At 61.6% G+C, this 13,364-nt stretch overlaps 1 long non-coding RNA gene across 1 annotated transcript; it reads left to right on the top strand.

The window, feature by feature from the left end:
- The first annotated feature begins 4,549 nt into the window (after positions 1 to 4,549).
- Positions 4,550 to 8,295, top strand: LOC138844555 (uncharacterized). The gene is made up of 2 exons (XR_011380487.1): positions 4,550 to 4,684; positions 5,208 to 8,295. It is a non-coding gene; the product is annotated as an uncharacterized lncRNA (long non-coding RNA).
- Positions 8,296 to 13,364: the final 5,069 nt, after the last annotated feature.

The raw sequence follows: 13,364 nt of genomic DNA on the forward strand, positions 1-13,364 counted from the left end.
AGCCCTACAGCCCGAGGGGGTGCTGAATCCTGCCGACGATCACTGGGAGTGAGTTGGATGAGGCACCAGCCCCGGTGAGCTGGTAGAAGGCTGCAGTCCTGCCCATCAGTTGGTCACAGCCCCACGGAGACCATGGAGCCCGTCAGGCTCTGCCCGGACGCCTGACCTACAGAGACCGTGACATCGTGAGTCCCTGTTCTGTAAGCACTAACTCTGGGAGCTGTGGGCTCTGCAGCATCAGGGAGCCAACAGGGCCCAGAGCACTCAAATGCTTACCGAGCGCCTAGCTGGCTCTCTTCCGATCTCCCACCACCCTCAGGGGGTCAGCCCATTTCACAGACACGGCAAGTGAAGGGGGACTGGAATCTCAACCTCCTGGGAAAACTGGGGCTGTCCCATCTTAAACTTGGCAAGACAGACTCACCTGCCTTATTCCTTTTTAAGATTTATTTAATTGAAAGGCAGAGCTACACAGAGAGAGACAGAGAGATCTTCCGTCTGCCGGTTCATTCCCCAGATGGCCACGTTGACTGAGACTGGGCCTGGCCAAAGCCAGGAGCTTCTTCCAGGTCTCCCATGCATTTGCAGGGCCCCAAGCACTTGGGCCATTCTCCACTGCTTTTCCTAGGACAATAGCAGGGAGTTGGATTGGAAATAGAACAGCCGGGACTCGAACTGGTGCCTATATGGGAGCCAACATGGCAGGCGGAGGCTTTATCCACTAAGCCATGATGCTGGCCCCACCTACCTTATTTCTGTGGGCTTTAAAGTCAGGCAGATACCATGATTCCATTGGCTAGATGAGGGGACTGAGACCCAGAGGGAAGCTGACTTGTCTAATGCCATGCACACAGATTGCTAGCTCCGTGGTTGGAACCCAGAGCGCGAGGTTCACGCTGCCCCCACTGCCCAGCTTTGCTCCCGACGTTCACAGCGGTCAACCCCGAGGCCCCCCATGCTCAGGACACAGCCTGTTCTCAGACACTCCTCGGGGAGGAGCCACGAGCCCACACCAGGTTTCCTCATGGTGGCCAGGACAGATTTGGGGTAAAAAGAACCTTCCAGAACACTCAGCAGACCCAAACACAAACAGATCAGATGTGTGCTGGCCCAGTGGACACCAGACTCCTCCACCCTCTTCCCAGACCGCAGAGGGCACAGGCCAGGCCGAGACAGGCGAGGGAGCTCCCTGTGACCCTTGCTGTCTGACTCCCATCTAGGATGCTTGGGAGTGAAAACATCTCCCAGCAGGGGCCAGGCCCCCTGCCAGTGGTCACTCAGGAGCTGAGCCCAGGAGGACTCCGGCAGCCCACCCTCCAGCTCCCGGGACCAACACTGCCTCCAGTCTTGGACAGGGGGAGGGGCGGTGACTTGCCCAGGGTCACGGGGCCTCGGAGTACCAGGTGCAAGCCGAGAACATTCTCTGACTCAGCCCAGTGGCGAGAGCCCCAGGCCAGTGGGTCCCAGACTTGTATCAGCGTTTCTGACGACTCTGTAGGTCTGGCGGGGGCCCGAGAATGTGCATTTCTGACAAGTTCCGGGGGTTCCGACCCTGTGTGCTGGCCGTCATCCTCAGGCCAAATCACCCTCCAGACAGCTCCGCCACAGCACAGCCCGGGGCAGCCTGGAGGGTCCCGGGTGCCTCCCTGAGCGCGCCCTGTCCCAGTTGTCCATGCCCCGCGTCGCCAAGCAGCAAGAACACCAGGAGCGGACTGTGGGCGCCACGCAGGTTTCTGTTGCCCTCCGCGAGGAACGTGGTCCTGGACCTCTCCACCAGGAGCCTTCGCCCTCTATGCACAAGGCCAGGCGAGGCTGAGCAGCCCAGGTTCCGTGGGGGACTGCCACTGAGAGTCTCAGGACAGGAAGAGACGGGCCAGGTCGTCAGAGCCAGCTTCTTGGAGCAAGGGACTCCAAATCGAGTTCCTGGGGTCTGGTCCTGATCACGTCACCCTACGTGCACCCATCACCTGGAAAAAAAACACAGGAAATCTGCAACCTGGTGGACTCAGCTCAGCCCCCCACCCCCCTACCGCCATCTGGCTGGGCTCCTCCTCTCTGCCACTCAACCAGGAGTGGGAATGGTCACACTGATTTCCACACGCCCATCCTTTGCTCATCACATTCACACACACACACACACACACACACACACAGAGGCTTTCCGAGCCTCCTTTAACCAGCTGGAGTCCTACCCACCCCCCAGGGAGCCTCAGAGCCCAGGACTTCCATTTTTGGCCTTGACCGAGGCCCAGGGCGTGGGGCAGACCCTCTGATTGTCTTCTTATCGCCACCGTCCCTGGCGCCCAGGCAGGGGTCGGCAGTCTCCAGCCCATAGGCCAAATCTGCCATCCATGTTGGCACTGCTGGCAAACGCCACGGAAGTCTTTTATTCCAATTTCCAGTGGTTGGGAAAAATAAAAGAAAGATATAGAAGTCATGGCACCAACACCAGATTCCCATGTTCGTGTCACTAAGTCAGATTATACTGGAAGCGCATACCTGGTCAATCCTGTGCGCATCACCGTGGCCACCTGCCTGCTGGTGTAGCAGGTGGGCGGGGCTTCGGAGAGCGTGCAGCCCCTGGTGCCAGAAATATTTGCTACAGGACTACAAAAAAATCGCATGCCCATCCCCACTCTCTAGTATCAACAGGGTTTTGGTTTTGTCTTGCTTTTCTCTGTTGGGCACGTGGGCTGCCCAAGGATGGCCTTGCCCAACTTCCTAGCACCTGAGTGTGAGCAGGTGACTGGGTTGTGCCGCCGGTTGTGGGCACACATGCTGTTCCCTAAGGAGAGAGGACACGTCCCCTCCATCTGTGTCCCTCTGCCTGCAAAATAGGAAGCCTCTTTGAAAAATGTGTGGAAAATAAGGTTAAAAGGTAATTTGGGCACAAAAAGTGTAGAAAGTGTAGGCATCTTCCAGAAGCTCACGGGAAGTGTATGTTATAGAAAAAACATGCATGGATCCCAGGGGGTTCTTTGCACCAAAATGAACTTACCTTTTATCTCCGTTTTCTACCATCTCTGTGAAGTGTGCTGGTAGATGTGTGTGTGTGTTGGGGGAGAGCCAGACTGGATACCCCAGGGTGACGGAGCAGCGAGGCGAGAGGAGCCAGGGCCCGCCCCCAGCCCTGGACACTGTAGCCCAGGATGGGCCTGTGGGAGACCAGGGACCGCCGCTCAGACAGGACATCCCGGAGACAGCAGGCGCCCAGGGCAAGGACATGGCCTCCCTGTTTCCAAAGCTCCGAGGAAGGGGCCTGGCACATCCGAGTGACCGGGGACAGATGGCCTCCCTGGCCTGCTTCCTCCCCTGTGCCGTGAGACTCAGCCCCCCTCGCAGCACCAAGGGGTGAGTGGAGGACCGCCAGCCTGTGCCAGCGTGGAGTGCGCGCTCACCCAAGGACGGCTGCCGTCAGCCGGAGTCCTCTGCGGCGGGCTCCCGTGCCTCCCACTCTCGAAACCATCGCTCCCTCTTCCCCTTAGAGAAAGGCTGAATTTGCCTGCCTCCCCGCTCTTGGCTCGCCCTGACCACACCCGCGGACCGAGTTGGCTTCTCCCAGTGGTTGCCTTAAAATCCCAGTGTCATGGAAGAACTGTGCCAAGTCCAGCTGACCCCTTACACAAGTCTTTGTTTTTTAAGATTTATTTTTAAATTTATTTGAAAGGCAGAGTTACAGAGAGAGAGGGAGAGACAGAGAGATCTTCCTTCTGCTGGTCTACGCCCCAAATAGCCACAATGGCCAGGGCTGGGCCAGACCAAAGCCAGGAGCCAGGAGCTTCCTCCGGGTCTCCCACGCGGGTGCAGGGGCCCAAGGACTTGGGCCATTTTCTGCTGCTTTCCCAGACCATTAGAGGGAGCTGGATCAGAAGTGCAGCAGCCGGGACTGGAACCAGTGCCATATGGGATGCCAGCATCACAGGCAGCAGCTTAACCGCCTACACCACAGCGCCGGGAACCCCCCTTGCAGAAGTCTTAACTCACAAGTGCGGCACCCACACCCGGTGCCTCAGTAAATTCACAACAGTTTTCCTCCAACACAGGAGCACATGGCTATGTCCTCTGCGAAGCATGGGACCCCCAAAATGTGTGTCTTTAATCCAGAGCCTCCACCTGGAACACCTCCAACCTGGCTGTCCCAGCCCAATCCTTTCAGGCGCCTGACCAGGTGTCACTTCCTCCAGGAAGTCTTCCCTAACTACCCCATCCCCAGCTCTAGCCACAGCACCCCCCTCCCCCCCAAGCGCTGGGTTTGTGCAGCTTACCCCCTACCGCTCACTGTGTGCCATTTTGTGGCTGCTCTGTTGGTGAGCCAGGCCCTCCCGTCCCTTTCGGCCATTGCTGAGTCTCCAGCGCCCAGCACACACTGTGCTGCCTGAGAGAGGTGCCCCTAGGAGCCTGAGCAGCACACGGGCACCCTGGGGAGGGGCGCGCGCGGGGGTGGGGGCTCCCCTTCTCCCGGCCTCGCAGCCCCTCTCCCTGCCCGACAGGGCGCCACTGGCTGTCCCACACCCTCTCTGCCGCCTGCCCAGTGACCTAATTATTGTTTTTCCTTCCAGCCCCGCGGAGGGCAAAACAGAAATTCCTGTTGGATGACACAGGCCCAGCGGCCGCCTGCGAGCCGAGCACGGGACCGGCTTCGCCCGCCCGGCCATCGGGGCCGCGGAACCCGTCATCAGGCTAAGTACAGAGCGGGCGGCGGCCGGGCGGGCCGGGCGGGCCGGGGAAATTGCCGGTTCCCGCGGCCCCGCGGGGCTTGTGGGCGCCCCGAGTCTGGGGGCCCGGGGTCTGGGGAGCCCGGGGCGTCACGGCGGCCGGGCGGCCCCGGCTCGCCTGTCATTAGCGCCGCGACGGCCCCTGCTGGGGAACGCGCGCTGGCAGCGCCCGGGCCGCTCGCGGGGTCGCCGTGCGCGGGCGGCGCCAGCTCCGAGGGCGGAGCGCGGCGCTGCGGCGGGTGCGGCCCGCGGCGCGCGGCCAGGGCCCCGGCCGCCGCGCCCCCTGCCCGCGCCGGCTCTGCCCGGCTCTCGGCGGGGATCCTGGGGCAGGACCGACCCCAGGGCTCCTCGGGTCCCATCCGGGAAATGGGTCGACAGCAGCGGCGCGGCAAGTGCGCGGTGCCCGCGTGCATCGCGCAGAGTAGAGGCCGCTCCTCCGGCTCCTGCGGGAAGAGAGCCCCGGACAAGGGCTGCAACGCCTGCTCTGTGCAGGGACCGAGTGAGGCCTTGAGGCGGCGGGGCGGCAAGGCGGGTCCAAAGCGCACGTTCCGGTGCGGGCGAACAGCCACATCCCTGCAGATGGCGCTTTGCACGGTGACAGGTGTGGAGACTGGCAGAGGGGCCTCGTGGGGGTTACAGACCCAGTGGTCCCCAAGGAAGTGCCCCTTCCTGGGAGAGCGCCCCCCGAGCTGGACCCTGGGGGAAGTGTGGGAGCAGCGGGCAAGGCAGAGGTCTGAGGAGGGGCTTTTCTGATAAAGCCAAAAACTGGCCCAAGACCCCGCCCCCGCCCCGCCCCGCCCTCCTTCGCTCCCCCCACCCTTCCCCAGCCCCTCCCTTCCCGCGGCCCTCGCGCTCCTGCCTCCCCCTGCACCAAGGAGGAGGCGTAGGCAGCAGAGCTGGAGTCAGCCGGCTCTGGTTGTCCGCCCTGGCTGTGTGACCTCACACCACCCGCACAACCTCTCCGAGCGGCAGTCCTGAACCACCTAGGCCATGCATCTCACGGGCGTGCGAGAGAGACCCACGGGGCAGCCTGAGAGGCAGCTTCGAGCCCAGGCCGGGCGTCCCTAAGTGCTCCGGTGACTGGTCCGTGAGATGCCCCGGCAGGACCTCGCTTCTCCACCTGCAAATCAGGTCCCTGTCTGACGGGAGGCAAAGGTGGACTTGACCTTCCCTCCGTCCTGGTGAGACCAGCTTGCACTAACCGGAGAGGACAGGACTGAGCCGTGGTCCACCGGAGGAACCCTCTCAACTCAGAGCCCTGGTCAGCGGAGGAGAGAGAAGCCGCCGGGCACACAGTCCTGCCCCATCTGGGAGAGGAAGCCGCCAGCCTGCCCAGGGCAGGGCCAAGCTGTGTCCCATGCTCTCACCCTCCTCCCTGGACAGGGCCACATCTCGTTTCACACCGGAGGGAGGGCTCTGCCAGAGGCCTCACAGCAGCCCCGGGGTGCGAGAATTCCTGCCAGCAGCTCCTTGATTTAGGGTCCGACTCCTTCCACCCACTTTACAGATGGGAACATTGAGGCTCAGAACTCTGGCAGGAATCAGCAAAGGCTTCCCAGGCCAACAAGTCCCAGTGGGAGTGAGGAGTGTATTCTAGGCCTGAGCTGGGGGAGAGGGGAACCGTCCAGCACCCCCTCTGATATTTCTAGTCCCTGAAGACAGGGGGAAAAGTGTCAGGGGGTGGGGGTGTTCGAGGCCATTGGCTCCCTGCCCCATCCAGAAATCCCCAATCGCCACCTCCGCCCGTCCAGAAGGCCAGCCTGGCTGGGGCTAGATGAGCCCTGGTGCCCCCGTCTGTGCAGATCTCTGGAGGGCTCACAGGGACGGCTGAGCACGGCACCGCCTCGAGGTCCCCACGGCCAGGCTGGGCACGGCGGCGTCCAGGGCTCCAGGCCAGCTCCCCGGGGAGGGCTTTGTCTCAGGACTCGGATGTCAGCGGCTGTGACTGGCGCCAGAAGCCTCTCCTGACCCGTAGCCTCTGCCACCCGCTGCCCCAAGGCGCTGCTTTTCATGTGTTCATTCTTCTCTCATTCATCAAATATTTCTGGGGCGCCTACCCTGGTGCCAGACACGGCCCCCCACCCACCCCCCGCCCCGCCGTGGGTGGGAAAGAAGTCACCAGGCCTGCCCTCCAGCACCCGTTCTGGGCTGGGGAACACACAGTAAACAAAACGTACAGGAAATACAAGGTCACCCAGCAAGGGAGAGTTCGGGGTGGGGAATGAGCAGGGCTAAAGTGGGGCAACTACATCGCCTTGGAGACGTTCGGGGGAGGGGGCTGCAGGTGTCAAGGCCATGCTGGGCCCATGCTGGGCATTGTTGGGGTGGGGGTGGGGGCGGGGGGCAACAAGGCAGAAGGGCTGGGAGAGGTGAGTGGGTAGGGGCAGGGCCAGATGAGCGGCCCTACTCATTCTGGAAGCTTCTGTCCAGTCCCCGGGGTAGGCTAGTGCTGGGCTGATTACAGGGCTGGCTGTCCCAAGCCCTCGCTGTGCTGCCCCCTGTCTTATGGCTCCTTCCAACCCCTCCACCTGTTCTACAAAGCAGGATGAAAAGATGTGCCAGGAAGCCGGCCTCCAATGAGAAATGCCGGGGTCTGGCGTCTCTGGACTCCAGATCAGGCTCTGGTGTGGACGCTGTGAGCTCTGGTGAGCGGCTTGCGCTCCCCAGCCTCTGACTCCGCGTCCACAGAGCAGGGCTAACGTGCTTGCTGTGTGAATAACCAGGACTGCTAAGGTACACCTGTCCCCCGGCCCAGCAGGTGCACTCCTTGACTTGTGTCCAAGGGAAACGGGGGCACACATCCTGCTGCCATGGACGAGGTGTTGGCGAGGGTTGCTTGCAGCGACAGCCCCCGGTGGAACACGCCCCGGGGGCCGTCAGCAGAAGACAGCCTCCCTAAGTCCTGCTCCGGCGGGATGTTACACACAGCAACGTCGGAAACCAAAGAAGCCACCGACAGTCGCAGCCACAAGGATGTCGCTGACATTTTGTTGGTTGAAAGAAGGCAGACACAAAAGAACAGATACCGTCTGAATCTATTAATAGGAAGTTCAAGAACAGAGACGGTGAGAGCTACGGTGAGAGAGGTCACGATCACAGTGCTGACTTGGGGGGGGGCGGTGAGACGGCTGGCGTGTCGCAAGTGTGATCTGCTTGCCGTCACACGGTTTCAAACACAAATAAGAGAGTCACATGTGTTGCGCTCCCTGTACGTTGTGTGTTCTTGATGGAAAGCTAAAAGGAGGGGAAGGGGCTGGTGCTGTGGCTCAGCAGGTTAAAGCCATGGCCCGCAATACCAGCATCCCTTATGGACACCAGTTCAAGTCCCAGCTGATCCACTTCCCATCCAGCTCCCTGCTGATGCGCCTGGGAAAGCAGCAGAAGGTGCCCCGAGTACTTGGGCTCCTGCCACCCATGTGGGAGACCCGGAAGAAGCTCTTGGCTACAGCCTGGCTCAGCCCTGGCTGTTGGAGACATTTGGGGAGTGGACTAGTGGATGGAAGATCAGTCTCTGTCTCCTCTTCTCTCTCTCTCTCTCTAACTCTGCCTTTCAAATAAATAATAAATAAATAAAATCCAAGCGTGCGGGTACAGGGTAAATGGGACCGAGGAAGTGGGCCTGCCTGCCTGGGACAGGCACCCATGAGCATCCCTCCTCCCCAGCGCCACTCTCTGCAGGACCAGGGGGCCATGCCCAGCCGCCCTGCCTTGGCTACCAGTCGCTGCCGCCCCCGTGGCATCGGCTGTGGGCAGATGATAGTGTGCAGCGCGGTCTCATTCCTTAGTTCTTGGTTTTTCTGTTGCTTTGCTCCCTGATGAGAAAATGACAGTGTTCGTTGGTCATTTAACATAGCAACTCATGGGCGGTCAGGTCTCCTGGCCTGGGGTGGGGGGTGGGGTGGCGGGGAGACCCGGAAGTGGGGAGCAGAGGGGGAGGAGTCGCTAGAGAGGAGCGTGAGGGCCTGGGGCTCACTCGCAGTGGAGCCCTGCAGCCTTGTACCCAAAGTGCCCCCCGGATCACCTGTGGGGGACAACTGTGCCCCTCCCATCCTGCCCAAAGTCACTGCCCCAAGCCCAGAGAAGGGAAGGGGCTGCCCCAGGGTCCCTTGGGAAGTCTGCAGCAGAGCCAGGCCTGGCCAGGGCCAGAGGGAGGGTGAGGGGCTGGGGGCCTGGGCTGCCCAGGGGACCAGCCAGGCTCCTCCTTCATGCTTTCTCTGAAAAGATGGGGGTCTGTGCATGGGGGTGGGCTTCTCTGCTGTCGCCTCAGCCCCTCCTCCCCTGCTGTCTGGGGTCCAGGAGCCGCTGCCCCCACTCTCTTGGCCACGCCTTTTGCTTCCCGTAGAGGTCACGGAGCACTCGTGTTTCCAACCTTTGTGATCTTGGTCTGACCACGTGGCGCTGTGCCGGGTGTGCACAGGTGGGAGGGCCTGAGAGCGACTCCCAGTGAGAAGCTGGGTCTGCCCCAGCGCTGACCAGCCGCAGAGCCTGCTCCTCCCCCTTCTCACCTGCCTTCAAGGTCGTCTGTTTCTTGTATTCATTCATTCATTCACTCATTCATTCATTATTTTATATTTGAGAGAGAGACATAGAGCTCACATCTTCTGGGTCACTGGCCAAACGCCCACAACAGCTAGGGCTGGGCAGGGCTGTCTGGAGCTGGGAGCGCAATGGGGGTCAGCAGGGTTGCGTGGGGTGGCAGCGACCTAAGTGCTCCGGCCATCACCTGCCGCCTCCCAGGGGCCCCTGAGCAGGAAGCTGGAGTCAGGAGTGCGGAGCCCAGTTTCAATGTCACGGTTCTGAAAGGCCTGCCTGGCTGGCCCCGCCCCCACCCCACACCCTCTCTGGCTGTGAAGTGCCCATTCTCTGCATCCACTCCCCCTGAGACCTGCAGGGCCAGTGCCTCCTCCCTCGGACTGGGAACTCCTGTGTCGTGGACACGTTGAGTCTGGGGTCTCAGCCCAAGACTGGTTAGATGCCCCTTCCTATGCTGCAGCTCCCCCAGGGCCTGGGGACAGAGGCCTGGCCGGGTCAGACAGCCGATGTGGTCACACACCCTGGCTTCTTTGTCCCCTCTTGGACGGGGGTCTGGGGAGGGGTTCTGGCCCCCCCCCCAGTTCCCTGGACCTGTCCTGGGTATTCTGTCTGTAGGAATCACTCAGGATTCGCTTACCCAAGCCTTGGGTGGGAAGGGGTCTGCTCCCCAGCCTCGGGCGGGGACCGACTGAGACCCCAGGGAGGCGCTGACCCCTGCCACGGGCCTGGCTGAGGGGGCCCTTGGGGCCTGTCTGGGAGGCCGTTTTATCTGGCGCTGTCGCCAGCGTTATCTGTGGCTTCTCTGCTGAGAGGCAGCCGCGGCCATTCAGACCACTCCAGGCCCGGGCAGAGCCGTGCTCAGCTGGCGTCCGCGCGGCGGCCCACGCGGGGCGGCCGGGGGTGACCAGCCCAGCCCGGCGACGGCCTGTCTGCCGGGCCGCCCCTGCCAAGCGCGCACCACCGAGGCGACCACCTCCATCGGGCCTGTTTTCAGAATGGGATGGGGACAGGGCGGAAGGGGGGGTGTCACCCTGTCCTTGCAGGGCCACACTGAAATGTCAGCCACAAAGCGGGAGACACAGAGGCGGCCTGTGGAGAAACAAGGGCCGAGTGTTGGAGGGGGACGAGGCCTGGGACCGGGCTCGTCAAATGTTTACTTGGAATGATTTGAGTGGGCAGCCTCAGGCCGTGGGGGCAAGCTGGCGCCTGGCACGGGGCCCCTCTGCCCACCACCAGGAGGCATTGTAAGATTTAGACCCATCCCACATGGGGCTCAAATCCAAAAGCTCCCAGAGCTTGGGATGGCCAGTCCCTGCCAGGCTCTGGCCACTGTTGGGCACAGTGGGAGCTGGGAGAGCCGCTCCTCTCATGCCAGAAGCACCTACTTCTCTGGGCTGCTGCAGGGTTGCCATGAACAGTTGAGCAGGTTGTGCACAATTAAAGGGCACATCACCCCTGAAGCAAGCGGGCGTGAAATCCTTGTAACTGGGCGCCCAGCTGATTCCGCTCTGTCTGCTAGGAGAGACCCCGGGGCGCATTCAGATGACAACATGAGCCTTTGGGGAGGAGGCCATGGTCTGGTGGGGGTGGGCTTGCCCCATAGGATACAGGGCTCGCAGCTGGCCTTGAGTTTCAGGCAGCCATCGCGTGTGTATCTGCATGGGGTTTAGTGTCACTATATCCAAGCAATACCGCAGCGTGGGACCCGCCATGTAGGACCCATGAGATCTGAGGCTCCTCCCCCCAGCACGCAGGGCCGGGCTCATGGAGAGACTGTGGGGGGCTGAGCAAGCAGGCCCCAGACTTCTCAGGACCCCCCTGGGAGGAGGTCTTCAAGACCCCCTCCTGTGTTCCCAGAACAAGCTGGGACCAGAGAGGGTCGCGTTGTTGCAGGCTCCCTCTAGTGGCCGTGTTGAGAATAGGCTGGGCCGAGGCAGGCTCACCTGTGGCTCGCTCACCTGTGAGGTGCCTCCTGCAGCCATCCAGGTCACACATGACTCTGCAGAGACCAGGGCAGTGAGCGTGAGGCCGATTCTGCACATGCAAATTTTTCTATTATGGAAAACAGCAAGCATATACCAAAGTCGTGAGACCTGGTACAGGCGACTCCCGGGTCCCCATCACCCACTTGGGGATGGGGCCAGTTTTGTTACATATAAGCCGTCCACCCCTCCCAGCAACTGGGTTATTTTGAAGCAAATCCCAGACATCATATTATTTCATCCATAAAAATGTCAGTGCATATCACTACAAGATAAGGCCGGGATGTATTTTGAGGCTGGAGCCACTAGGACTTTGCACAAAGACCTCAAACAGCTATTAAAAGGGAGGGGCCCTGACCCCACGAAGCCGGCTGCTGTGCGCTTGGCCCCTCGGTCTCGGGACAGTCTCTCCTGCAGCTTCCCAGGGTTTTCCTCCCGTGGGATCCGGCCTGGGTCTCCACTTCCCCACCCTCCCGTCTGCCTGTAGTACAAGTTCATGTCCTCAGACCGCGGGCTTGGGACATTGGCATGCACCCATTTGGAAGCTCCTGCTGTCCCCACAGAACTCAGATGGGGCCCAAGCTTGCTCTCTCCTCTCCTGGATCCCTTTTGGGAAGTGCAGGCGTCCTGGGTGCATATGGGGAAAGCCTGCGCAAAAGCAACGGGTCAGAGACAACAGCCACGGGGCACCAGGACTTGAAAACCCTAGGAAGTTCCGGGAGGCTCTTTCCTGCCCACAAGACCGTGGCTTCCGGGAAGCAGCCTGGCTATGCCTTCCTGGGCGAAACTTGGGCTTGGACACCTCCCTGCCCAGGGCCTGAGCAAGAAGCCGGTTCAGAGTCTGCACCCCACAAAGGCCCTGGATGGAAGGAGTCGAGGGGCCACACGGCTGCTGGGAACACACTAGCTTCTGCCCCAGTCGCACCCACCCACCTGCGCCCTGCGATGCAGGCATGGCGCCCCCACATTACAGGAACAAAGAGACTGGCTGAGGGACCCCCAGTGTGCAGCTGCCACAGCCAGCATCCGAGCCCAAGCTGAGCGCGCAGCCAGGGTGCCCAGGCATCTCCCTGGTTCTCACCGCCCTCGGCAGACTCGATTCTGCTGCCACCTGCACTTTCCCACTGCGGTCTCATGGGCTGGGTGCCGGGCACCCCGACTTCACTCTCTCACTTAATGCACACAGCAGCTGAGGGAGGGGCCACCCCATTTCACAGACGTGGGGACTGAGGCTCTGTGGTGTGGTGGCCTGCCCAAGGCCGCCAGCTCCGCCACAGGACAGACAGCACTGAAACCGGGTCTTCTCCACTGTTTGAGAGCTAGGAACCTGGGGCGGGGGACTTTTCTGGGGCCCGGGTAGTTCCCACAAGCCCCGCCCCCAGATACCCCTGGGCTTGAGGGATGTCAGAGCCCCCTCCTGGCACCTTCAGAAAGTGCTGCTTGGAAAGCCTTCTTCCCCCTTCGAATCCGGCACCTCCCTCTTGGGCCGAATCCTGGCCCCAGCTCAGGCCCCCTGGCCGCATGCATCCAGCCGCAGGTAAGATGCCCTCCTCCCCCACGGCTCACTCTGCACGGAACCGGGACCTAGGACAGGCTCAGTGGTCAGGCTTGGAAACCACGAGCAAGAGTCCAGACCTCCAGCAGCCTGGGAGCCCTGGGGTGACCGAGGGTCTCCCAGAAACCACACTTCTCCTGCCCGCCACCGTGCCGGTAGGTGGTGCCTGTGCCTGCTACCCATGCTGGCCAAGGCTCAGATGGTGTCAGAAAGAGCAGGAAGACCCACGGGGCTCTGTGTGCACACAATCACCCCTCTCAGGGCCCAGGGGAACTTGAACTTGGGCAGTGCCTGGTTGAGTCTCTCGGAGGGAGAGCTGGGAGCTGTTTCAGGAGCAGGAGGCCGGGAGCCAGGACTGGGATGGGGACCCGGGCAGGAGAGGGGAGAAGAAAGGGCCGGCTGACGGCAAAGGCCTGTGGCCTCCGGGTCTCTGCCCTGACCGTCCCGCAGCCCGCCGGTCTCCACAGTCTGCGCTCTTGTCGGTCCCTCAGCCCCCGACTCAGACTCCTGGCCTCGCCTGTTCTTCCTTCTGGGTTGCTCCCGTTTGTTGAGTCATCAGATAGTCGATCAACGTTTAGT

Source organism: Oryctolagus cuniculus, chromosome 12, assembly GCF_964237555.1.
Source record: "Oryctolagus cuniculus chromosome 12, mOryCun1.1, whole genome shotgun sequence".
Lineage (NCBI taxonomy): Eukaryota > Metazoa > Chordata > Mammalia > Lagomorpha > Leporidae > Oryctolagus > Oryctolagus cuniculus.